Raw genomic sequence first — 23586 nt, forward strand, 5'->3', positions numbered from 1 at the left:
TTTAAGAAGAGGGCAATATGAATTAAACTGAAAAGTCATCTTTCAAAAGTGAGAAAGGGATTAGATTGCTGCTTCAAGAGCTGGGGAGGTATCTGGAATGTTTTACAAATGGTTGCCAGAACAACAAAAAAAGGTAGTTACAAAATGTGTACATCACAACATGCTTTTAAAGACATTTGGCATTGTGCTGACATTCCCTTAAATGTTGTTCCCGAGGATGCTCAGCCTCTAGCCCAGCTGGAATTTCTAGGAAGAGACAGAGATAGTTTGCCAAAAAAGACATGGCAGTGGGGTGGGTAGGAGATGGAGGGGGCGGAGAAAGGAGAAAGCAGCCTTCCAATTAAAGATCAGCCCTCAGTTTAAAGGTCAGCTTCAGGCAGGCTGGCCTCAGGAGGAGTCAGGGTCAGAGGGAGAAGTGGCGTAGGGGGGACTGGGATGTTCTAGTCATTCAGGTCAAGCAGAGTCCGGTCCAGCATCCTTTGTGTACAGAGATGCTCCTCTTTGGTACATTTCAGTTTATCTTCCAAATCATCGATTGTCTTTTCCATCTTGGCTACCGATCTCTCAGCAGACTCAGCACGGGTCTCTGCCTCCTTGAGTTTATCAGTAAGAATCTTTATCTCTTCCTCATATTTGCCTTCTTTTTGAGAATACTTTTCTTTCTTTTTTGTAGAGACGGAGTCTCACTTTATGGCCCACGGTAGAGTCCCACGGTGTCACACAGCTCACAGCAACCTCCAACTCCTGGGCTTAGGCGATTCTCTTGCCTCAGCCTCCCGAGCAGCTGGGACTACAGGCGCCCGCCACAACGCCCGGCTATTTTTTTCTTGCAGTTTGGCCGGGGCCGGGTTTGAACCCGTCACCCTCGGTATATGGAGCCGGCGCCTTACTGACCAAGACACAGGTGCCGCCCTTGAGAATACTTTTCTTCAGCAGTGTTCAGACACCTGAGGTTCTGGTCCATCAGTCTGATCTGCTCATCCATCTCTCGGCACCGGGACTCCACCAGCTCGGCTTATTCCTCTGTGCGTTCTAAGTCTCCTTCAGTAATGACCAACTTAAGGGCCACCTCTTGATATTTCCTATCTGCCTCTTCTGCAATATGTTTCACTTCTTCGAGCTGGATTCCCTGCAGTTCCATCTTCTCTTCATCTTTTACGGCCCGGTTTTCAATAACCTTCATACCCCTCTCACTCTTGTCAGCAGCTTTTTCTGCTTCCTCCAACTTTTGCAGGACAGTGGCTAGGCGCTCTTGGGCACGATCCAGCTCCTCTTCAACCAGCTGGATCCTGCGGTTCCAGGAGGCCACCTCAGCCTTGGCCTGCTTCCGGGTCCACCTTTCTCCCTCCACTTTCCGCTGGAGACACTTGGCTCTGTCCTCTGCATCATCGGCCTGCTGCTGCGGACCTTGATCTTGCGCAGGAAGGATAAGGACAAATGGCCAGAAGAAATCAACACCCAGGTAAACTTTTCTGTCTGGGAAGAGGGTATCCCTAGGAAAGTCCCCAGGACCACTTCATCTGAGGTCTACTTTCAATCTGAAGCTCAACCACCACAAAAAGCCTATACCCTTTTAAACATGAAGCATTAATAGACATAGTCCCTTTGATGGACAACTTTATGGGGTATGGGCCCATAAGGCCCTACCAATCTTCATATAACACCCCTATACTTTTCATTGAAAAGCCTGGAACAGATGACTACTTACTGTCCAAGACCTAAGGGTAGTAAATGAAGTAGTATTGGATTCTCATCTGATGGTACCTAACCCTTATATTCTTTTGAAATTGTATCTTTAATATACAATTACTTTGTGCTCTACTTGGTGTCTCTCTGCCTGTATCCCCAGGGATACACGCTCCATTTTCAGTCCATTTTGTACTTGATAATAGGAGACTTGCACAAATACGAGTTTGGTGGAAGAGAGAAGTAATCCTTGGCTTTCTCTGTCCTCTGATTCCCCTTTGCAGATGTTAGGTTTATCAAGTGAGCTGGAGCAGTGGTGGGTTTCTGACTAGTTTTCACCAAGAATGTTTCTTATCCTATAAAGATAATCATCTCATTTTTTTTTATTTTTTATTTATGTATTTATTTATTTATTTTTTGCAGTTTTTGGCCGGGGCTGGGTTTGAACACACCACCTCTGGTATATGGGACCAGTGCTCTACTCCTTTGAGCCACAGGCGCCACTCATCATCTCATGTTTTGCAGCAGTGACTTTTCTGCCTTAATTTTTTTCCTTGGCTTTCACAAATTTGTGCTGTGAAAATAAGAAATGCTACAAATACAGATGAAAGTCAATTTGTTACCCAAATACCAAATGGTAATAACCCTTACTTTTTAATCTTTTTCTCATTATAAAGAAATTCATTTGAGGGCGGCACCTGTGGCTCAGTTGGTAAGGCGCCGGCCCCATATACTAATGGTGGCGGGTTCAAACCCAGCCCCGGCTGAACTGCAACCAAAAAATAGCTGGGCGTTGTGGCCGGCGCCTGTAGTCCCACCTACTCGGGAGGCTGAGGGAAGAGAATCGCTTAAGCCCAGGAGTCGGAGGTTGCTGTGAGCTGTGTGATGCCATGGCACTCTACCGAGGGCCATAAAGTGAGACTCTGTCTCTACAAAAAAAAAAAAAAAAAAAAGAAATTCATTTGAGATCTGCCACCGTGCACTTCCAGTGGCAGCAGCGTTCAAACAACTCTGCAAGGTTTTCTAATCTTGGTGTATCAGGGCCTCACAGTTGTGTTTTCATTCACATGTGTTGGTGTCTTGCTGGGTGATGTTTATTTTTGTTCTTGGATGGTGTTTTGTGGGTTTTCTTTTTTTTCTTTTGAGACAGAGCCTCAAGCTGTCACCCTGGGTATAGTGCCGTGGCGTCACAGCTCACAACAACCTCCAACCTCCAATTCTCTTGCCTAAGCCTCCCAAGTAGCTGAGACCACAGGTGCCCACCACAACGCCTGGCTATTTTTTTGGTTATAGTTGTTATTGTTGTTTTGGTAGACCCAGGCTGGATTTGAACCTGCCAGCTCTGGTGTATGTGGCTGGCACCTTAGCTGCTTGAGCTATAGGTGCCGAGCCAAGAATTAGAACAATCTTATCTGAAAATCTTGGTTACCAACTCTTGGGTCTAACATCATGACAGTGTACCAGTTTATATGACATTGTCTGTGAGGGAGTAGTTAGCCAGTGAACAAAAGTAACTGTATTGGAAAACCTTCTTTACTCCCCTGATATGGCCCCCAATGACATTTTTGTTGTCTGAAGATAAAGGAAATATTGGGAAAAAATAGACAAGTAGTGATATTGAGAATATCAAGTGTAATACAACAACAGCTTTGATGGAATTCAAAGGAATAAAAGAATTCCAAAATCACTTGGAAGAGTACATTAGGCACTGGCATCAGGATATAGCTTCCCAAGGGGAGTACTTTGAATATGAATATAGTGATATTTAGGAATGAGGTATGTAGCAGAGTCTACCATAAAAAAGGCAAATTACATAGATTTTCATGAGGAGAAAATCTCCCCTTTTCTCCAATGTCACTTTATTCATAGATGACTCTGTTAAGAGTTAGTGTTGGGCGGCGCCTGTGGCTCAGTTGGTAAGGCGCCGACCCCATATACCGAGGGTGGCGGGTTCAAACACGGCCCCGGCTGAACTGCAACCAAAAAATAGCTGGGCGTTGTGGCGGGTGCCTGTAGTCCCAGCTACTTGGGAGGCTGAGGCAACAGAATCGCTTAAGCCCAGGAGTTGGAGGTTGCTGTGAGCTGTGTGATGCCATGGCACTCTACCCAGGGCCAGAGTCTCTACAAAAAAAAAGAGTTAGTGTTTATTCTTCTGGATAATTCCTATGAATTTATAAATGGACATATTTTTATAAGAATAGGTTATATCATTCTCTATTGTTCTTTTAATTACTATTTTCCAAGATGTAGTTAATTGATATCTATGGCAGTTTGAGATCAGAACTGAAGCCTATTTCATAAATTCTCAGGCCTGCTCTCTATTAGTAGCTCATCAATTCTTACTGTTAAACTTCATGTCCCAACACAACTATAACATGTAAACTAAAAATTGTATTGCACATGTAGCTTGTATTTGAAGAAATGTTCTGATTTTAAACTGACATCTTGTTTATCATCATTAAATTATTCTCATCTACCGGAATGATAAAATGCTATCTTACAACTACAAGGAGAGCTGTGGGTTTGGTAAACTCAAAGTGAGGATGAAGAAGTGAAGAGACATCAGACCTGTAACCCACACATGCAGTTACAACAAATGTTATTGTATAAAATGCAAAATTACCTAAATTTAAATACTCAAAACCATTAATGTTTATCTCATGCTCTGTAATCTGGAAATTATTTGGCAAAGTACAAAAGAAAGCCATGTGCTATTATTTTTCCTACATCAAAATTTAGTACACTTATAAATATTGGATAATCCCAGTGTCAAATGCCTATACAAATGTGTAAATAAGCCTATACAAATGTGTAAATAAAATAGAACAAATGTGGCCAGGCACAGAGGCTCTCACCTGTAATTCTAGCACTCTGGGAGGCAGAGGCAAGAGATTGCTTGAGCTCAGGAGTTTCTGACTAGCCAGCAGAAGGAAACCCTGTCTCTACTGAAAATAGAAAAACTACCCAAGGCTGGTGGCATACCCCTGTAGTCTCAGCTACTCAGGAGGGTGTGGAAAAAGAATTGCCCTAGCTCAACTGTTTGAGGTTGCTGTGAGCTATCATGATGCCATGGCACTCTAGCCAGGGTGACAGAGTGAGACTCTATCTCAAAGAAATACACACAATAAATGTCACACAAATGGCAATAAATAATTAGGTTTAATATCCTATAATAAAATAAGATCAACCAAAATAAATAAAAAAGCTTAAAACTAGGCAAATATCATTAACAAGGTAGAGAATTTCTTTTGTTAGTAACCAATATTAAAATTATAGAGGGGTTGGTCGAGGGGGCTTACACCTGTCGTACCGTGGGAAGCTGAGGAGGAAGAATTGCTTGAGCTTAGGAGTTCAAGACTTGCCCGAGTGAGAGTGAGGCCCTGATTCCTAAAAAAATGAAAAATCCAGCTGGGCACCTAGGTGAGCAGCTGTAAACCCAGTGGCCTCCGGAAGCTGAGGCAGCAGGATGCCCACAGCACCTAGTCTGAGGTTGCAGTGAGCTATGACGCCATTGCACTCTGCTCAGGGACTCTGTCTCAACAACAACAATAAAAAAATAAAATTATAGAGGGAATGCATATTATCAATAAGCATTTAATATACCTTATGATAAATTTGTAAAAAGAAAATGTAAATGACAATAACATGATTTCACCACGGTTTCTTAAGACAGAAAAAATGTAAACATTTCTCCCTAGAATGTGCTAGCAAAGGTTAGTGGATAACAGTGCTTCATGTAGTGAGAGTGGAAGAGTAAAGATCTCCATCATTTTCTGTATTAGGGAACGAGAATAACAACATGTATTCACTTTGCTGCTTCCTATGGTATACAGAAATGTATGAACAATTAAACCCTCATATGCTTTTATTTTTTTTTATTTATTTTTATTAAACCATAGCTGTGTACATTGGTATGATCGTGGGGCACCATACACTTGGTTAATAGATCGTTTGACACATTTTCATCACATTAGTTAACATAGATTTTGTAGCATTTTCTTAGTTATTTTGCTAAGACCTTTACATTCCTCATTTACTAGGATTCACATATACCCTTGTAAGATGCACCACAGGTATAATCCCATTAATCCCCCTCCTTCCCCCTCCCTCCCCCCTCCCTACCCTCCCTTTCCCCTTTCTCCCTATTCTTAGGTTATCACTGGGATATAGCTTTCATGTGAAGGTCCTACATTAGTTTCATAATAAGGGTGAGTACATTGGGTACTCTCTCTCCCATTTTTGAGACACTTCACTAAGAAGAATATGTTCCAGTTCCATCCATGCAAACATGAAAGAGGTAAAGTCTCCATCTTGCTTTAAGGCTGCATAATATTCCATGGTGTACATATACCACAATTTATTGATCCATTCATGGATCGATGGGCACTTGGGCTTTTTCCATGACTTAGCAATTATGAATAGGGCTGCAATAAATATTCTGATACAAATATCTTTGTTATGGTGTGATTTTTGGTCTTCTGGGTATATGCCCAGTAGGGGGATTACAGGATTGAATGGCAGATCTATTTTTACATCTCTAAGTGTTCTCCATATCTCTTTCCAAAAGGAATGTATTAATTTGCATTCCCACCAGCAGTGCAAAAGTGTTCCCTTTTCTCCACATCCACGCCAACATGTGTGGTCTTGGGATTTTGTGACATAGGCTCGTCTCACTGGAGTTAGATGATATCTCAAAGTAGTTTTGATTTCCATTTCTCTGATGATTAAAGATGATGAGCATTTTTTCATATGTCTGAAGGCCATGCGCCTGTCTTCTTCAGAGAAGTTTCTCTTCAAGTCCCTTGCCCAGCCTGCAATGGGATCCCTTGTTCTTTTCTTGCTAATGCGTTTGAGTTCTCTGTGGATTCTGGTTATTAAACCTTTGTCGGAGACATAACCTGTAAATATCTTCTCCCATTCTGAGGGCTGTTTGCTTTCTTTACTTACTGTGTTCTTGGCCGTGCAGAAGCTTTTTAGTTTGATCAAGTCCCAATAGTGTATTTTTGAAGCAGCTTCAATTGCCCGGGGTGTCCTTCTCATAAAAAACTCGCCCAACCCAATTTCTTCAAGGGTTTTCCCTACACTCTCTTCTAGTATCTTTATAGTTTCATGTCTTAGGTTGAAATCTTTAATCCAGTGAGAGTCTATCTTGGTTAATGGTGAGAGGTGTGGGTCCAGTTTCAGTCTTCTACAGGTTGCCAGCCAGTTCACTCAGCACCATTTGTTAAACAGGGAATCTTTTCCCCACTGAATGTTTTTAATTAGCTTGTCAAAGATTAAATAACGGTAAGTAGCTGGATTCATCTCTTGGTTTTCTGTTCTGTTCCAGACATCTACTTCTCTGTTTTTGTGCCAGTACCATGCTGTTTTGACCACTATCGATTTCTAGTATAGTCTGAGGTCTGGTAGCGTGATTCCTCCTGCTTTGTTTTTATTTTTGAGTAATGTCTTGGCTATTCGAGGTTTTCTCTGATTCCATATAAAACCAAGTATTATTTTTTCAAGATCTTTAAAGTATGACAGTGGAGCCTTCATGGGGATTGCGTTGAAATTATATATTGCTTTGGGTAGTATGGACATTTAAACAATGTTGATTCTTCCCAACCATGAGCATGGTATATTTTTCCATTTGTTAACATTCTCAGCTATCTCTTTTCTTAGAGTTTCATAGTTCTCTTTATATAGATCTTTCATGTCCTTTGTTAGATAAACTCCCAAGTATTTCATCTTCTTTGGCACTACTGTGAATGGGATAGAGTCCTTAATTGTTTTTTCAACTTGACTATTGTTGGTATATATAAAGGCTACCGATTTATGAATGTTGATTTTGTAACCTGAGACACTGCTGTATTCCTTAATCACTTCTAAGAGTTTTGTAGTAGAGTCCCTAGTATTTTCCAGATATACAATCATATCATCTCCTAAGAGCGAAAGTTTGATCTCTTCTGACTGTATGTGGATACCGTTGATCGCCTTTTCTTCCCTAATTGTGGTGGCTAAAACTTCCATTACAATGTTAAAGAGCAATGGAGACAATGGGCAGCCTTGTCTGGTTCCAGATCTAAGTGGAAATGGTTCCAATTTAACTCCATTCAATATGATATTGGCTGTGGGTTTGCTGTAGATGGCCTCTATCAGTTTAACAAATGTCCCTTCTATATCAATTTTCTTAAGTGTTCTAATCATGAATGGATGTTGGATGTTATCAAAAGCTTTTTCTGCATCGATTGAGAGAATCATATGGTCTTTGTTTTTTAATTTGTTTATGTGCTGGATTACATTTATAGATTTACGTATACTGAACCAGCCTTCAGACCCTGGGATAATACCGACTTGGTCATGATTTATGTTTTGTTTGATATGTTGCTGGATTCTGTTTGTTAGAATCTTGTTGAATATTTTTGCATCTATATTCATTAGTGATATGGGTCTATAATTTTCTTTTCTTGTTGGATCTTTTCCTGGTTTGGGGATCAGGGTGATGTTTGCTTCATAGAATGTGTTGGGTAGTCTTCCTTCTTTTTCTACCTTTTGGAACAGGTTGAGTAGTATAGGTACTAATTCCGCTTTAAAGGTTTGGTAGAATTCTGACGTGAAACCATCTGGTCCCGGGCTTTTCTTTTTGGGGAGATTTTGTATGGTTGATGATATTTCTGAACTTGATATGGGCCTGTTCAACATTTCCACTTGTTTTTGATTAAGACTTGGAAGGTGATGTGTTTGTAAGTAACGGTCGATTTCCTTCAGATTTTCGTATTTCTGAGAGTAAAGTTTCTTGTAATATTCATTAAGGATTTTTTGTATTTCTGAGGAGTCTGTTGTTATTTCGTCTTTGTTATCTCTGATTGATGAGATTAGAGATTTTACTCTTTTTTTCCTGATTAGGTTGGCCAAAGGTTTATCTATTTTGTTGACCTTTTCAAAAAACCAGCTTTTTGATTTATGGATCTGTTGTATTATTCTTGTATTTTCAGTTTCATTTTGTTCTGCTCTGATTTTAGTTATTTATTTTCTTTTACTGGATTTGGGGTTGAATTGTTCTTCCATTTCCAGTCTCTTGAGATGTCCCATTAAGTTGCTTACTTCCTCTTTTTCCGTTCTCCTGAGGAAGGCTTGCAGTGCTATAAATTTCCTTCTTAGAACTGCCTTTGCTGTGTCCCAGAGGTTCTGATAGTTCGTGTCTTCATTGTCGTTTTGTTCAGAAATTTGGCAATTTCCTTCTTGATCTCATCTCTGACCCAGCTATCATTCAGCATAAGGTTATTTAATTTCCATGTTTTTGTATGTGTATGAAGATTCCTGTTGTTACTCATCTCAAGTTGTTTTTTTTTGTAGAGACAGAGTCTCACCTTATGGCACTCGGTAGAGTGCCATGGCGTCACACAGCTCACAGCAACCTCCAACTCCTGGGCTCAAGCAATTCTCGCGCCTCAGCCTCCCAAGTAGCTGGGACTACAGGCGCCTGCCACAACGCCCGGCCATCCCTTGGTTACAGTTTGGCCGGGGCCGGGTCTGAACCCACCACCCTCGGTACATGGGGCTGGCGCCCCACCGACTGAGCCACAGGCACCACCCTCATCTCAAGTTTTAATCCATGATGGTCCGAGAAGATACATGGAATAATTTCTATTCCTTTAAATTTACTGAGATTAGACTTGTGACCTAAGATGTGATCGATTCTGGAGTAAGTTCCGTGGGCTGATAAGAAGTATGTGTATTCAGTTTATTGGGATGAAATGTTCTGTAGATGTCAGCTAAATCTAAATGCTGGATGGTTAGATTTAAATCTAGAATTTCTTTACTCAGCTTTTTGTTGGAGGATCGATCCAGCACTGCCAAAGGAGTGTTAAAATCTCCGACTATTATAGAGTTGGAGGAAATCAAGTTGCTCATGTCTGTTAGAGTTTCTCTTATAAATTGTGGTGCATTCTGGTTGGGTGCATAGATATCAATAATTGAAATCTCAGCATATTGAGTCTTACCCTTAACAAATATGAGGTGACCATTTTTGTCCTTCCTTACTTTTGTTGGTTTAAAGCCTATTGTGTCTGCAAATAAAATTGCAACTCCTGCTTTTTTCTGGTTACCATTTGCCTGAAATACGGATGACCATCCTTTCACCCTGAGTCTGTATTTGTCTTTTAAGTTAAGATGTGACTCTTGTATGCAACAAATGTCTGGCCTGAGTTTTTGTATCCAGTCAGCTAACCTATGTCTCTTTAGAGGGCAGTTTAAGCCATTCACATTAATGGAGAGCATTGATAAGTTTGGTGAAATTTGGGGTATTGAGTTTTTTGAAAGTCCAGTGGGCATTTTTAATCCTTTTGCCATTGTGGAAGTTAGAGTTTGATCAGAAGTTTCTGAGTGAGTTTACTTTTGTAGTAGAGGATTGGGTTGGTTATTATGGAGGATACGTCTGAGAATATCCTGAAGAGCTGGTTCAGTTATGGCAAATTTCTTTAGCATATGTATGTCATTAAAGTATTTAATTTCTCCATCGTAAATGAAACTCAGTTTAGCTGGGTACAAGATCCGGGGTGGAAAGTTATTTTGCTTGAGGAGATTAAACGTTGATGACCACCCTCTTCTGGCTTGAAAAGTTTCAGCAGAGAGATCTGCAGTCATTCTAATGTTCTTCCCTTTGAAGGTAATAGATTTCTTTCTCCTGGCAGCTTTGAGAATTTTCTCCTTCATATTAACTTTAGTGAAGTTAATTATGATATGCCTGGGGGATGTCTTATTGGGGTTGAGTCGTGCTGGGGTTCTGAAGCTATCTGCTATCTGAATTTCAGGTTCTCTAGGCATGTCTGGAAAATTCTCTTTCACAATTTCATGCAGAAGGGCCTCTGCGCCCAGTGAGGCCACTTCATCTGTTTCAGGAATTCCTATGAGACGGATATGTGTCTTCTTCGAGTTATCCCAGAGCTCTCTGAGTGAGTGATCCATTTTTGCTCTCCATTTCTCTTCCTCTTTGAGAGTTTGGGAGCGTTCAAAGGCTTTATCTTCGATGTTGGAGATCCTTTCTTCTGCTTGGTCCATTCTGTTGCTAAGGGATTCCACTGTATTTTTCATATCTTTGAGGCTGCAAATTCTTGTTTCACTGTGTCTAAGTCTTTCATGGTTTTGTCTTTAAATTCTTGAGACAGCTTTTGAATTTCTCCATGAATTCCTAATTCCATTTTGTTAATCTTGCTTGCCATCCAAATTCTGAATTCGATTTCCGACATCTCAGCCAGTTGTTTCTGAATGGGATCTTCAATTACACCTGCCATATCTTTCCTTGGGGGGGTTGTTCTATTCTGGTTATTCATGTTACCAGAGTTTTTCCGCTGATTCCACCCCATGATTGTTTTACTCCCTTTGATTTTCCTCTGGTCTTTTGTCGAGGACCCGTAGAGTGCTGTGGCCTGAGAAACTGGGGCCCTGTTTGGTGTAGAGGGGCTAAGTGGTTCTGACTTGTTTTCAGCTGGTTTCTATGTGACCCTAGTGAAATAGTTACTCTGGGTTAAAGTCTCAGCTGTGGAGAAAAACCAGCAATTAAGTCACCCCACCCACCACAGGCAACAAATGGAAAAGGAAAATCAAACCTTCCTATAACCACACACCCAGACCCAGGGCACCACCTGGATAGTCCCCAGGTGAGTGATTCAGTTCAAAAGGTCCAAGACAATTGTCTCAGTCAGCAGCTGCCTCGGGTGGGAGAGTTCAAGAGGTCCCTGGGAACTGGGTCACAGGGGTCCTGTGACTGCTCTAAAATGGCTTGCTCCAGTGTTGCGTGGAGTCAGGAAGAGCCACCAGTAAATAGATCAGTCTGGGAAGATTGATGCCTCCTTCCCCACCTTGCAGCTCTGTCACACCCAGTCTCTGCTAGCCCCACAGGGTTGTGACCCAGTCAGTTGTCTGCAGTAAGCAGATACTCCAGGGGTTTTCACCTACCTAAGTCACAGGGTAGTCTGTGTCTGCTTGACTAGGCCACTAATCTCTGTCTTTATCCAGTAGGGAGTGGTGTGGCCTGTCAACCTCGGGCACTTGATGGAGGCTGGAGGTGTTCACTCAGTTCCAGCCCCACCCTTAGTTTATTTTACTGGGTGAAGGGTACAACCCTGTGGGAGTTTGTCTCTGACCTTGCCAGATTCCTCTGCAGAGGAGAGGCTGATCTGAGTTCCCAGAACCTATGTCTCAGGCCCTGTCTTTAGTCCTGTAGGTTTGTATTCGCAGCACAATCAGTTGTTGGCCGTAGCCTCTTGGCCTCCTTTGTCTATTGGCTGGTGATCCCCTAAGGGCCAGGTGCATCTTAGGCTCAGTAGAGCTGTTCTCTGGATCAGCCCCACCCTAGGAGTTTCCCGGCTCTGCGGGTGTGTTTTCTAGTCCCCATGTTCCACCCAGGTCGGTAACATCTCAGGAAAACCTTTTACTCACGGGGCCTGTGTTTCAGTCCCAGGTCTGTTCCATAGTGGTTGCCATCTGAGAAGATGTTTGGCCTCATCTGGTTGCACAGGAAGACTGGAGGAGAGGCTATGGGATATCTGGGGGTGGGCCTTGTTGTTGCTGAAGACGGCTGTTGCTCTGCACCTCGGGGCACCACCGCTCCAGTGTAATTCCCTCTCAGCCTACCGTTGTCTTCTTGCTCCTTTGCTACAGAGTCAGCACTGGCCAGCTGCTGTCCAGGTCCTGTCTACACCTCTTGAGAGTTCAGCCAAGAATCTGGACTCCTGAGGGGGCAGGTCTCCAGATCAGGGAGTGAGAGTGGAGGGGGGTGTTAGGAGCTCAGGGTTACAGGTCGTAACACCAAGCTCATTGAGACCAAATGAACAAATAAACAGATACAAAGTTTACCAGGCACATGGGCCCATACATACAGAGACAGATGGAAACACATGAACATACAAGCAATAACCACGACAACAGCAATATAAGAACAACTGCAATAAAAATAGTGATAATCGTAAAATAATTGAAAGAAAGGAAAAAAAGAGAAAAAAGTGGTGTTAGAAGGAATGTTAAGTGAGAAGAAAGAAGAAATTAAAATTAGAAGACATAGAAATAAAAAATATATCTATATAAAATGTAATAATAAAAAATTATCGAAATCTCCTCTAAGAAAATGGTGAGGAAAAATCAGACAAAAAGAAAACAACAGCAAAAAAACCCCCACGAAAACCAAAAAAAAACAAAAAAAAAAACAAAACAAAAAAAAGGCACCAACTGCTAAAATATTCTTGTGGTCGAAATATATCTATAAATGTCTATATGTCTGCTGTAGGGATCAACTTTCGTAGGAATATATTCAACTGCAATATACTTTCTGGACATCAGGCGGCGCTGTGAGTGGTTTCGAGACTTACACCTGGTTCACAGTTTATATCGTTACCATGGTAACCACCTTCCAGGGCCGATCGCCATTTTGGAGTTTCTGTAAAAGTTTGTCGCCTAAGAATTGTGCAACCTTGGCACACTTGCGATTGACCCTCCCACTCAGTGCAGGTGTCCACGCTTCCTAAGTCCCTCCACTCTGCTCCCAAGTTCCCCCGCAAGCTGGCGACTGCAATCGGCCATAAGGGGAGTGGTGCTGAGTTCGCGCGGTATCTCCTGTAGCTGGTTCCCGGGGCTTCAGCAGCCAAAGCCCGTCCACGGCTTCATTAGCTCCGCGGCTCCAGAAGCCAAAGCCGGGTCCTGTTCTCCTCGGGACAGCACTTGCGACCGACCCTTCCACTCAGTGCAGGTGTCCACGCTTCCTAAGTCCCTCCACTCTGCTCCCAGGTTCCCCCGCAAACTGGCGACTGCAATCAGCCATAAGGTTAGTGGTGCTGAGTTCCCGCGGTATCTCCTGTAGCTGGTTCCCACGGCTTCAGTAGCTCCGCAGCTCCAGAAGCCAAAGCCGGGTCCTAGGCTTCAAGCCGTTCCCATGGTTGGAGCGCTCGAGGGATTTATTCTGAGTTTTATGGTTCAGAGTTTTGGATGGGCGTCCGCCAGTTCGCAGCGCAGCGTGAACTGCCAGCCCCATCCAACACCTGGGGGAAAGGTGCCCGCCCTTTTGGGTAGTTCAAAATGTCTGTTTCCTGGGCAGGATCACTTCCCTTCAATTGTCTAACAGTTTGCTCTGCTCCCTGTGGTTTTGAGTGGCTCTCCTTTTGGATGCCTCCCTCAGTTCAGGATTAATTACTTGTCAATTGGATTTTGTCAGCATTTACAAGCTGCTGACCTCTGTGGGGGAGGGGCCTGCTGGCCGGCACGGCCCAGCAGGGATGAATCTCTACAACAGAGTCTGTGATTTTTAAATTACCCCTCATATATAGCAAACCGCCAGTTCGCTGGGCGTCTCCAGCTGTCTGTCCACTCCAATAATCCACACACAGGGAAGGTCCAGACCGCCTTTCCTCTCACCTGGTGGCTTGGGAGAGGTGGGCTACACGTCTGTCCTGTCCGCCATCATGCTCTGCCACCCTCATATGCTTTTAATTAAAAAGAATGTCATGACTCTCATAAAACAACCAGTGGACATCAATTATGTTACATTAATATAAAATTTGTCAGTCATCCTAATCCTCAAGGAAAGACGGAGTTCAACTTTCTGATTATTTTGTTCAAATTCTTTTATTAAGACTTCCACTACTCCTGTCATTTTTTAAGTGTGTGTCCAAAATTGTGAAGCTGGTCATCTGGAAAAATGTGAGAAGTATCAGGTCTTTGACCTTGCACCCAGAGCTGCATCCTCTGCTGAATAGGGTCAGGGATCCCCAGCTCAAGTCTCATCTTCTCCACTGACAGGCTGACCTCCTCTACAGGGATAGGGTATGCCCAGGTTTTTCCTGGGAGGAGCTGTATGTTTCTCCACCCAGGGCTTGATGTCTAGGATCAGGCAATGTAGAGGAACAGCCCTCAGCAAAGAAGACAAAGGCCACTTGGGTGGCCATGGCATAGGTCTGCACTGCTGTGTTCACAGGCCCCTGTAGCTAGCTGAGCTCAGAGAGCTGCTCCCAGATTAGGAGAAAAACGTATCTGCTGTGACCATAATCAGGCTATGACTTGATAAATGGTCTCAGACATAGCACTGAGGGAGGTCACCATTCTTTCATGACAGCACAACAGGTGATCTTTGGGGAACTGCAAACTGGGCCATTTGATCCTGAAATCTGGGCCACTCGGAACTGCAATCTAGAATTTTTGTGCCCAGTATGGGCCCTTAAGGGACCCGTACCATATGCATAACAGATCCTCTCTGTGTCACCTCTGTGTATAATATCAGAGACCTTTAGTTTCTTTTCCAAAATCAATCTGTGCTCATCTTGTAGACAGTTCTCTGTGCAGGAATCATGTGAGTGAGAGACTCACCAGAACTGTTTCCAGGGTTGCTCAGTTGCTCAGTCTGGAATGTTCTCAGGCACCGTCAGGTGAATCTCATTTATCTCTTTTACTCCCTGAGCCTGTCATTCTCCAGAAGGCTGATCCTCCCCCAACACGCTGAGTGCAGGATGCTAAAATCCTCTCATCATGGAGAAACCCACTTTCTCCCAAACCTCTTTAAAAGTTATGTGTTTGTCTTTGTCTACTTTGGGTACAAAGAAGCAAAATTCTACCTGCTGCTTTATCTTGGAATTGACCATGGAAATGATTTTCTTTTTTCTGGAATTCCCCCATCTGAGCTGAAATTGTATTTTGAGGATAAAATGAGTGTTTGAGTGCCTCTATGTGAACACCTCAGAAGCCCTCGTCTATCCTGGATAATTAGGAGCAGCAGTTGTCAACTGTTAATTCTCCTTTTTAATGTTAATGTTAATTCTCCTTTTTCCAGAGTCCAGAGTCTGAGTGCTCCCAGTGTCAAAGACCTCCCAGTTCCCTTGCCAGGGAATACTGTGTTAATCCCTACCCTGTCACCTGGAAAAATCAAATCTTATCTGGTCTAACAGTGCTGTTTCTGGCTTTGACCTTATTTTTATTTTATTTTTTTATTATTTGGAGACAGAGACTCGGTTTGTCACCCTTGGTAGAGTGCTGTGGCGTCACAGTTCACAACAACCTGAAACCATTGAGCTTCAGTGATTCTCTTGCCTCAGCCTCCCAAGTAGCTGGGACTACAGGTGCCCACCACAGTGCCTGGCTATTTTGTTGTTGTTGTTGCAATTTTCATTGCTGTGTAGCAGGACCTGGCCTGTTTAGATCCCACTAGCCCTGGCATATGTGGCCGGCACCCTAACCATTGAGTTATAGGCACCGAGCCATTATTTTTCTTTTTAATTCTCTTTTTCATATGCACTGGGGTCTGATCCTGGTGCAAAAGCAAGATAGAAGACTGCCTTGTCATGAAGCCCAGAGGCCATAGTCTACCCTGGGGGCATATTTGTGAGTTATTCTGTTAGCTGAAACTGTTCAGATGTATCAAAGTAAAGAGAAAGAATACTCATCCAGGGTATCACTGCTACATTCCTTAAAGCCCCCTGATGGGGCGGCGCCTGTGGCTCAGCGGGTAGGGCGCCGGTCCCATATGCCGGAGGTGGCGAGTTCAAACCCAGCCCCGGCCAAAAAAAAAAAAAAAAAAAAAAAAGCCCCCTGATGGCTATAAGCCATTTTCCATTTCCAATCTCAGAATGAAACACTTCCAAAGACACACACTCACTATTCCTGACTTCCACCATCCTTCCAGCCACCATATGAAGAGTCCAATCCCTTACCTTGCCTATGAATGTGGTTCTTCTCTTTCTCTCTTCTTTGTTTTTATTGAGACCCAGTCTCTATTAAAAAAACAAAATAGAGGGCGGCACCCATAGCTGAGTGGGTAGGGCGCTGTCCATATACACCCAGGCTGGCGGGTTGGATCTCAGCCTGGGCCTACTAAACAACAATGACAAATGCAACAAAAAAAGATTTTGAGATTGTGGCAGGTGCGTGTAGTCCCACCTAGTTGGGAGGCTGAGGCAAGAGAATCGCTTAAGCCCAAGAGTTGGAGGTTGATGTGAGCTGTGAAGCCACGACACTCTACCAAAGGCAACATAGTGAGACCCTGTCTCAATAAAATAAAATAATAGAAAAATTATCTGGGCATTGTGATGGGCACCTGTAGTCTCAACTACTTAGGAGGCTGAAGCAAGAAGATGGATTAAGCACAAAAGGTTGAGGTTTCTGTTAGCTGTGATGTCATGGCACTCTACCCAGGGCAATAGAGTGAGACTCTGTCTTTAAAAAAAAGAACCCAAAGTGTATATCCTTACAAGATAGAAATGATTTGATATAGAGACCCCTGGGAAAAGAACATCTCCACAATCCACAATTCATCACCTGTCAAAAAAGTTTTCTTTTCTTTTCCTTTTTTTTTTTTTTTTGAAACAGAGCCTCATTCTCACCTATACTAGAGTGCCATGGCATCAGACTAGCTCATGGAAACCTCAGATTTCTGGGCTCAAACAATCCTCTGTCCTCAACCCCCAAAATATGTGAAACTAGAGGTGTGAACCACGTCCCAGAGGTAATTTTTTTTTTATCTTAGTACAGATTAGGTTTTACTACCACTCAAGCTTTTGTCTTGAACTGAAGAGCTCCTGTAATTCTCTTACCATAGCCTCTCAGAGTACTATAATTACAGGCATGACCCACCAGGCCCAGGCATTTTTCCATGAACTTCACTGCACACACAGATCTCTATGTAACTTCCCCTTCCTAAAACAACTGGTCCTATTGGATTAGAGTTTCATTATCATGACCCCATTTAACTTTAATTATGTCTTCTAAATATTGCAGCTTCCAGCTCATTTATATTTTCTTATACTAAATACAATCTGACAATCAAACCTTTTTAATATTAGTCATGGCTTAATGTTTATCTTGCCTAGACCAACAAGTTCACATTTACTAGCACAATAACAAATGACTTGATTAATTGTGAACTATTATCTTCATTTGAATTGTACAACCAAACTAATGTTGACAAACCGAGAAGGGGGGGTTCCATGTTGTTCACCCCACAAATGGCAAATTACTGAAACAATGAGGATTGTCAAAACAATTAAATTTAAATTTAAATTTCTAGGCTAATTTTTTTTTTTTTTTTGTAGAGACAGAGTCTCACTGTACCGCCCTCGGATAGAGTGCCGTGGTGTCATACGGCTCACAGCAACCTCTAACTCTTGGGCTTACGCGATTCTCTTGCCTCAGCCTCCAGAGCAGCTGGGACTACAGGCGCCGCCACAACGCCTGACTATTTTTTTGTTGCAGTTTGGCCGGGGCTGGGTTTGAACCCGCCACCCTGGGCATATGGGGCCGGCGCCCTACTCACTGAGCCACAGGCACCGCCCTAGGCTAATTTTTTTTAATGTAATGCATTAAGTGGATCATGCAAGTTCTGTGGTTGTAGAAGTGTAGAATTTCAGTCAAAAGTGGCACCTGTAGGTAGGGCAGGTAGGGCATCAGCCACATACACTGAGGCTGGACGGTTCAAACCCAGCCCGGGACAGCTAAACAACAACTGCAACAACGACAACAAAATAGCTGGGCCTTGTGGTGGGCACCTGTAGTCTCAGCTACTTGGAAGGCTGAGGCAAGAGAATAGCTTAAGCCCAAGAGTTTGAGGTTGCTGTGAGATGTGATGCCACAGCACTCTACCCAAGGCGAAAGATTGAGACTGTGTCTCAAAAAAAAAAAAAAGAAATTTCAGTCACATATCTTAATTTTTTTTTTTTTTTTTTTCAGTTTTTGGCCGGGACTGGGTTTGAACCCACCACTTCCAGCATGTGGGGCTGGCGCCCTACTCCTTTGAGCCACAGGCACCACCCCCATATGTCTTAATTTTAAGTAAAGGAATTACTTAAGTTGGGCCCAGTGGCTCATACCTGTAATCCTAGCACTCTGGGAGGCTAAGGCTGGTGGATAGCCTGAGCTTAGAAGTCCAGCAAAGCAAGAGTGAGACCCTGTCTCCACCAAAAATTAAAGAAAACTCACCGGGGGCGGCACCTGTGGCTCAGTCCGTAAGGCGCCGACCCCATATACCGAGGGTGGCGGGTTCAAACCTGGTCCCGGCCGAACTGCAAACAAAAAATAGCCGGGTGTTGTGGCGGGCGCTTGTAGTCCCAGCTACTCGGGAGGCTGAGGCAAGAGAATCGCTTAAGCCCAGGAGTTCAAGGTTGCTGTGAGCTGTGTGATGCCATGGCACTCGACTGAGGGCAGTAAAGTGAAACTGTGTCTCTACGAAAAAGAAAAAAACTCACCTGGACTAGTGGTGCACACCTATAGTCACAGCTATTAGGCTGAGATAGGATAGCTTAAGGTCAAGAGTTTGAGGTTGCTGTGAGCACTGACACCACAGTGCTCTAAAAAGGATGAACAGAGTAACTCTCAACAAGAAAAAAATGGAATTATTTGTTTTTGTTAGGTATGAAAACAGTGCTTTCCATAAGAATTTTTGAAATCGGCCAAGAGTAGTGGCTCACACCTGTAATCCCAGCACTCTGGGAGGCCAAGGCTGGCGGATTGCTTGAGATCAGGAGTTGAGATCTGCCTGAGCAAGTGAAAAACTCTATCTTTAAAAATATATATATATATATAGTGGGCTCAGCGCCTGTGGTTCAAGCAGCTAAGGCTCCAGCCATATACACCTGAGCTGGCGGGTTCGAATCCAACCGGGCCCACCAAACAACAATGATGGCTGTAACCAAAAAATAGCCAGGCATTGTGGCCCGTGCCTGTAGTCCCTGCTACTTGGGAGGAGGAGGCAGGAGAATCGCTTGAGCCCAGGAGTTGGAGGTTTCTGTGAACTGTGATGCCACAGCTATCCACCCAGGGCAACAGCCTGAGGCTCTGTCTCAAGAAGAAAAAAAAAAAATATGTAATCCTCTAGACTTAAGACCCCTAGAGAGCCCATGTGGAGACTCCTAGGGAGTTCTTCAGTTCTTTCCCCCTTCCAGAAACTCTGGTGCTTTTTACTGATTCTGTATTCCATTCTAACTTCTAATAAAAGTCCTATCTTACCATTGGAAAAAAATAAATAGCCAGGTGTTGTGGTGGGCGCCTGTAGCCCCAGCAACTTTGGAGGCTGAGGCAACAGAATTGCTTCAGCCCAAGAGTTAGAGGTTCCTATGAGCCATGATGCCATGCCTCTACCAAGGGTGACAAAGTGAGACTCTGTCTCAAAAATTAAAAAAAAAATTGAAATTATTAGATATAGTTAGTGAAATACTACAAACTAAATCATGCTATCTGTTATGTTTACTTTAAAATATGACTAGGATGGCTGATGTTGGTTTTTACAAGTAAAGGCAAGATGATAAACATTTTGGAAGCATCTTGATTGGTAGTACTTGTGATGGGTTTTAGTATATATATGTTTCCACTTATATGAAAGTGGGCATGTCTATCATAATGCTTAAATAAAGAAAAAAGTATTTTAATAAAAATGTATAACATACTACTCATCCCTTTGCAATAAAAAATTTTATCCTGTACATTATAATAGTAAATGTTGAGGTTTGTCACTAGACAGTTTTGCGTTAGAATTGGGAAGAGAATTCCCTAAATGTCCCTCCAAGTATGGATAGTAAAGCTGCCCAAAATATTTGTGCAAGATTGTCTATGTGGGTGGTACCTTTTTTTTTTTTTTTAAGACAGTCTCACTTTGTTGCCCTTGGTAGAGTACCGTGATGTCATATGTACAGCAACCTCAAACTCTTGGACTCAAGAGATCCTCTTACCTCAGTGTCCCAAGTATGTGGGGATTACAGGTGTTTGACACAATGCCCAACTATTTTTTGTTTTTTTTTTTTTTTTTTAGAGATGAGGTCTCGCTCTTGCTCAGGCTGGTCTCGAACTCTTGAGCTCAAGAATCTACCCATTTCAGCCTCTGAGACGGTTAGGATTACAGGCATAAGCTGCCATTCCCTGTCTGTATGTCAGTCTTATTGATGACACCATTATATTTTCCTAACAGTCTATGAGTTAGAGCAGTGTGTCTTCTATTTTTTTTTCTTTTTTTTGCAGTTTTTGGCTGGGGCTGGGTTTGAACCTGCCACCTCCAGCATATGGGGCCAGCGCCCTACTCCATTGAGCCATAGGTGCGGCCCTAGTGTGTCTTCTAGAAGTTAAAGAAGAAGGAACCCTGTGATGTGCCGGGCCCACACCCAGGTGCTGAGTCCTGCCTGGGAGCAGGGCCAGAACAGCCTTTACCTGCCACTTCTCCTGGGTCTACATTCCTGGTTACCCAGCTCAGCCCTAAGGTCTCTTCTCCTTGGTGCAGGCCAGAGTGGGAGGAGAAGCTGGTGTTGTGCTCACCAGGATTCAGTTTGGAAACTCCAAGCCTGGAAGGTTGGATTAATTAGTGGGGGTAACTATTCCCCTAAGGTTACGAATGTACTTATCAGACTTCAGCTACCTTCAGAAACCTAGATTTCACACCCAACCTGCCCTGTGCAGTCACAGTGATCACACGTCTTATGTTTATGTCCCATGCTTTGTAGTGTTTTGAAGAGTTACGTAACCAAAATATTGAGGTTTCTTCTTGGAACCCCACTAATTTTTGCTCACTGTACGATACTAGAATCGTAGATAGGCATCCACGAAGCAATGCATGAAATGTGTGTCCATCAGTAGACATTTCTTGCACACAGTCCTCTGCTCCCAATTGGGGCTCTGTTTGTCCTACCCTTGGATCTGAAGAGAAATAATGATAGGTAGTAGAATGTTCCCTTATTCTAAGAACAAAAAAGTATTGCTTCTGCAAGTCATGTCTCTGAGGTTAGAAGGGTCAGAGCTATATTTCAATGTGGCTGAAAATGGCCACATGCTCTTCTGAACAGAGATGTGCTATACACTTAATACAGAACGAATTTTTTTTTTTTTTTTTGTAGAGACAGAGTCTCACTGTACCGCCCTCGGTAGAGTGCCGTGGCGTCACACGGCTCACAGCAACCTCCAACTCTTGGGCTTACGCGATTCTCTTGCCTCAGCCTCCGGAGTAGGTGGGACTAAAGGCGCCCGCCACAACGCCCGGCTATTTTTTTGTTGCAGTTTGGCCGGGGCTGGGTTTGAACCCGCCACCCTCGGCATATGGGGCCGGCGCCCTACTCACTGAGCCACAGGCGCCGCCATACAGAACGAATTTTAAAGAAACATGACCAAAGTAATTCATTAAAGTCTTTTTATTGTTCAATTATGACAACAATAGTATCTTTGGATATATTAGATTAAATAAAAAATAACTATCAATTTAAACTTTCTTTCTTTCTTTCTTTCTTTCTTTCTTTCTTTCTTTCTTTCTTTCTTTCTTTCTTTCTTTCTTTCTTTCTTTCTGTCTTTCTTTCTTTCTTTCTTTCTGTCTTTCTTCACCTCTTTCTCTCTTTCTTTCTTTTGAGACAGAGTGTCACTATGTTGCTTTTGGTAGAGTGCTGTAGTGTCACAGCTTACAGCAACCTCAAACTCTTGGGCTTAAGTGATTCTTTTGCCTCAGCTTTCCAAGGAGCTGGGTCTACAAGCACCTACCACAATGCCCAGCTATTTTTTGTTGCATTTGTCATTGTTGATTAGCAGGCCTGGGCTGGGTTCGAACCCACCAGACCCGGTGTATGTGGCTGGCATCGTAACCACAGTGCTGTGGGTGCCGAGCCAATTTAACCTATTTCTTTATCTTTTCTTTGATGTGCCTACTAAAAAATTTGAAATGACACATGTGGCTCTCATTTTATTTCTATTGGACAGGGTGGATTAGAGGACTCTCTTTCCTTTCAAAAGTTCAGGCTGCTTCCTCAAAAGATCACACTTCAGAAAAATTAAACGAAATCTCAAACTTTAAAAGAACTGTGGCTTTTCACAAGATGGCACCCAAAGGAAGCTCTTCCCCCTCCCAAAGCCAAAACCAAAGCCAAAGCCAAAGCAAAGGCATTGAAGGCCAAGAAGGCTGTGCTCAAAGGCAACCACAGCCATACAAAAAAAAGAGTATTTGTATGTCACTCACATTTTGGTGGCCCAGGACACTGTAGCTCCTCCAGATACAGCCCAATATCCCAGGAAGACCTCCCCCATGAGAAACAAGCTTGACCTCTGTGCCATAATCATGTTCTCCCTGACCACTGAGTCCTCTATAAAGAAGAGAGAAGAAAACAACTCACTCATGTTGATTGTGGATGTCAAAGTCAGCAAGCACCAGGTCAAAAAGGCTGTGAAGAACATTGATGTGGCCAAGGTCAACACCCTGAACAGGCCTGATGGAGAGAAGAAGGTGTATGTTCCACCGGCTCCTGATTATGAAACTTTGGATGTTGCCCATAAATTTGGGATTATCTAAACCAAGTCCAGCTGTTTAGTTCTAAATACAGAATGCACACAAAGTTCGTGTGCAATTTAAATAGTAAACTACTTTAAAGTTAAGTTTAAATAGAAAAGTTTTAAGTTTAATTACTAAAGTATTTTAAATTGCACATAAACCACCCTGTATATATAACTTCTCATTGTAAAAAATATATGTATAATTGTTAATATTTTGTTTCCATGAATGGAAAATACGTATTTACTGTGTGTGTACGTATAAACACATACATATTTACATATACTTAAAATTAATAAATGAATATAATTTATTTTAGGGTTAAAAACAAATATCCCTCAGACAGAGCTGCGTCCCAGAGAAGGCACAAAGCCATGTATAAAAAATACCTACAGGGTAGGTTAGGTAAAATTCACGTATTACCTCAACCCTTCACCCAGGAGGTGCACCATACACCCCTACCTTGTGCTTGTTAGCTGGAAGCTTAAATACCACCTCCTGCATGAAGCTTCCTGAAGAACCCCCTCCCTGAAGAATCAGAGTAATTTCACCCTCTCTGAACTGCCATAGCCTTTCCTTGCAACTCCCAATGTCTTTCATCTGTCAGGTTACTAAGTTATTTCTGTGCATTTTTTTTTTTTTTTTGGAAACAGAGCCTGAAG

General features: G+C 42.9%; 1 pseudogene; it reads right to left on the reverse strand.

The window, feature by feature from the left end:
• Window positions 1–403: 403 nt before the first annotated feature.
• On the reverse strand, window positions 404–7019 carry LOC128572666 (tropomyosin alpha-3 chain-like; annotated as a pseudogene).
• Between the last annotated feature and the right edge of the window lie 16567 nt (window positions 7020–23586).

The sequence above is a fragment of the Nycticebus coucang genome, chromosome 20, assembly GCF_027406575.1.
Source record: "Nycticebus coucang isolate mNycCou1 chromosome 20, mNycCou1.pri, whole genome shotgun sequence".
Taxonomy (NCBI): domain Eukaryota; kingdom Metazoa; phylum Chordata; class Mammalia; order Primates; family Lorisidae; genus Nycticebus; species Nycticebus coucang.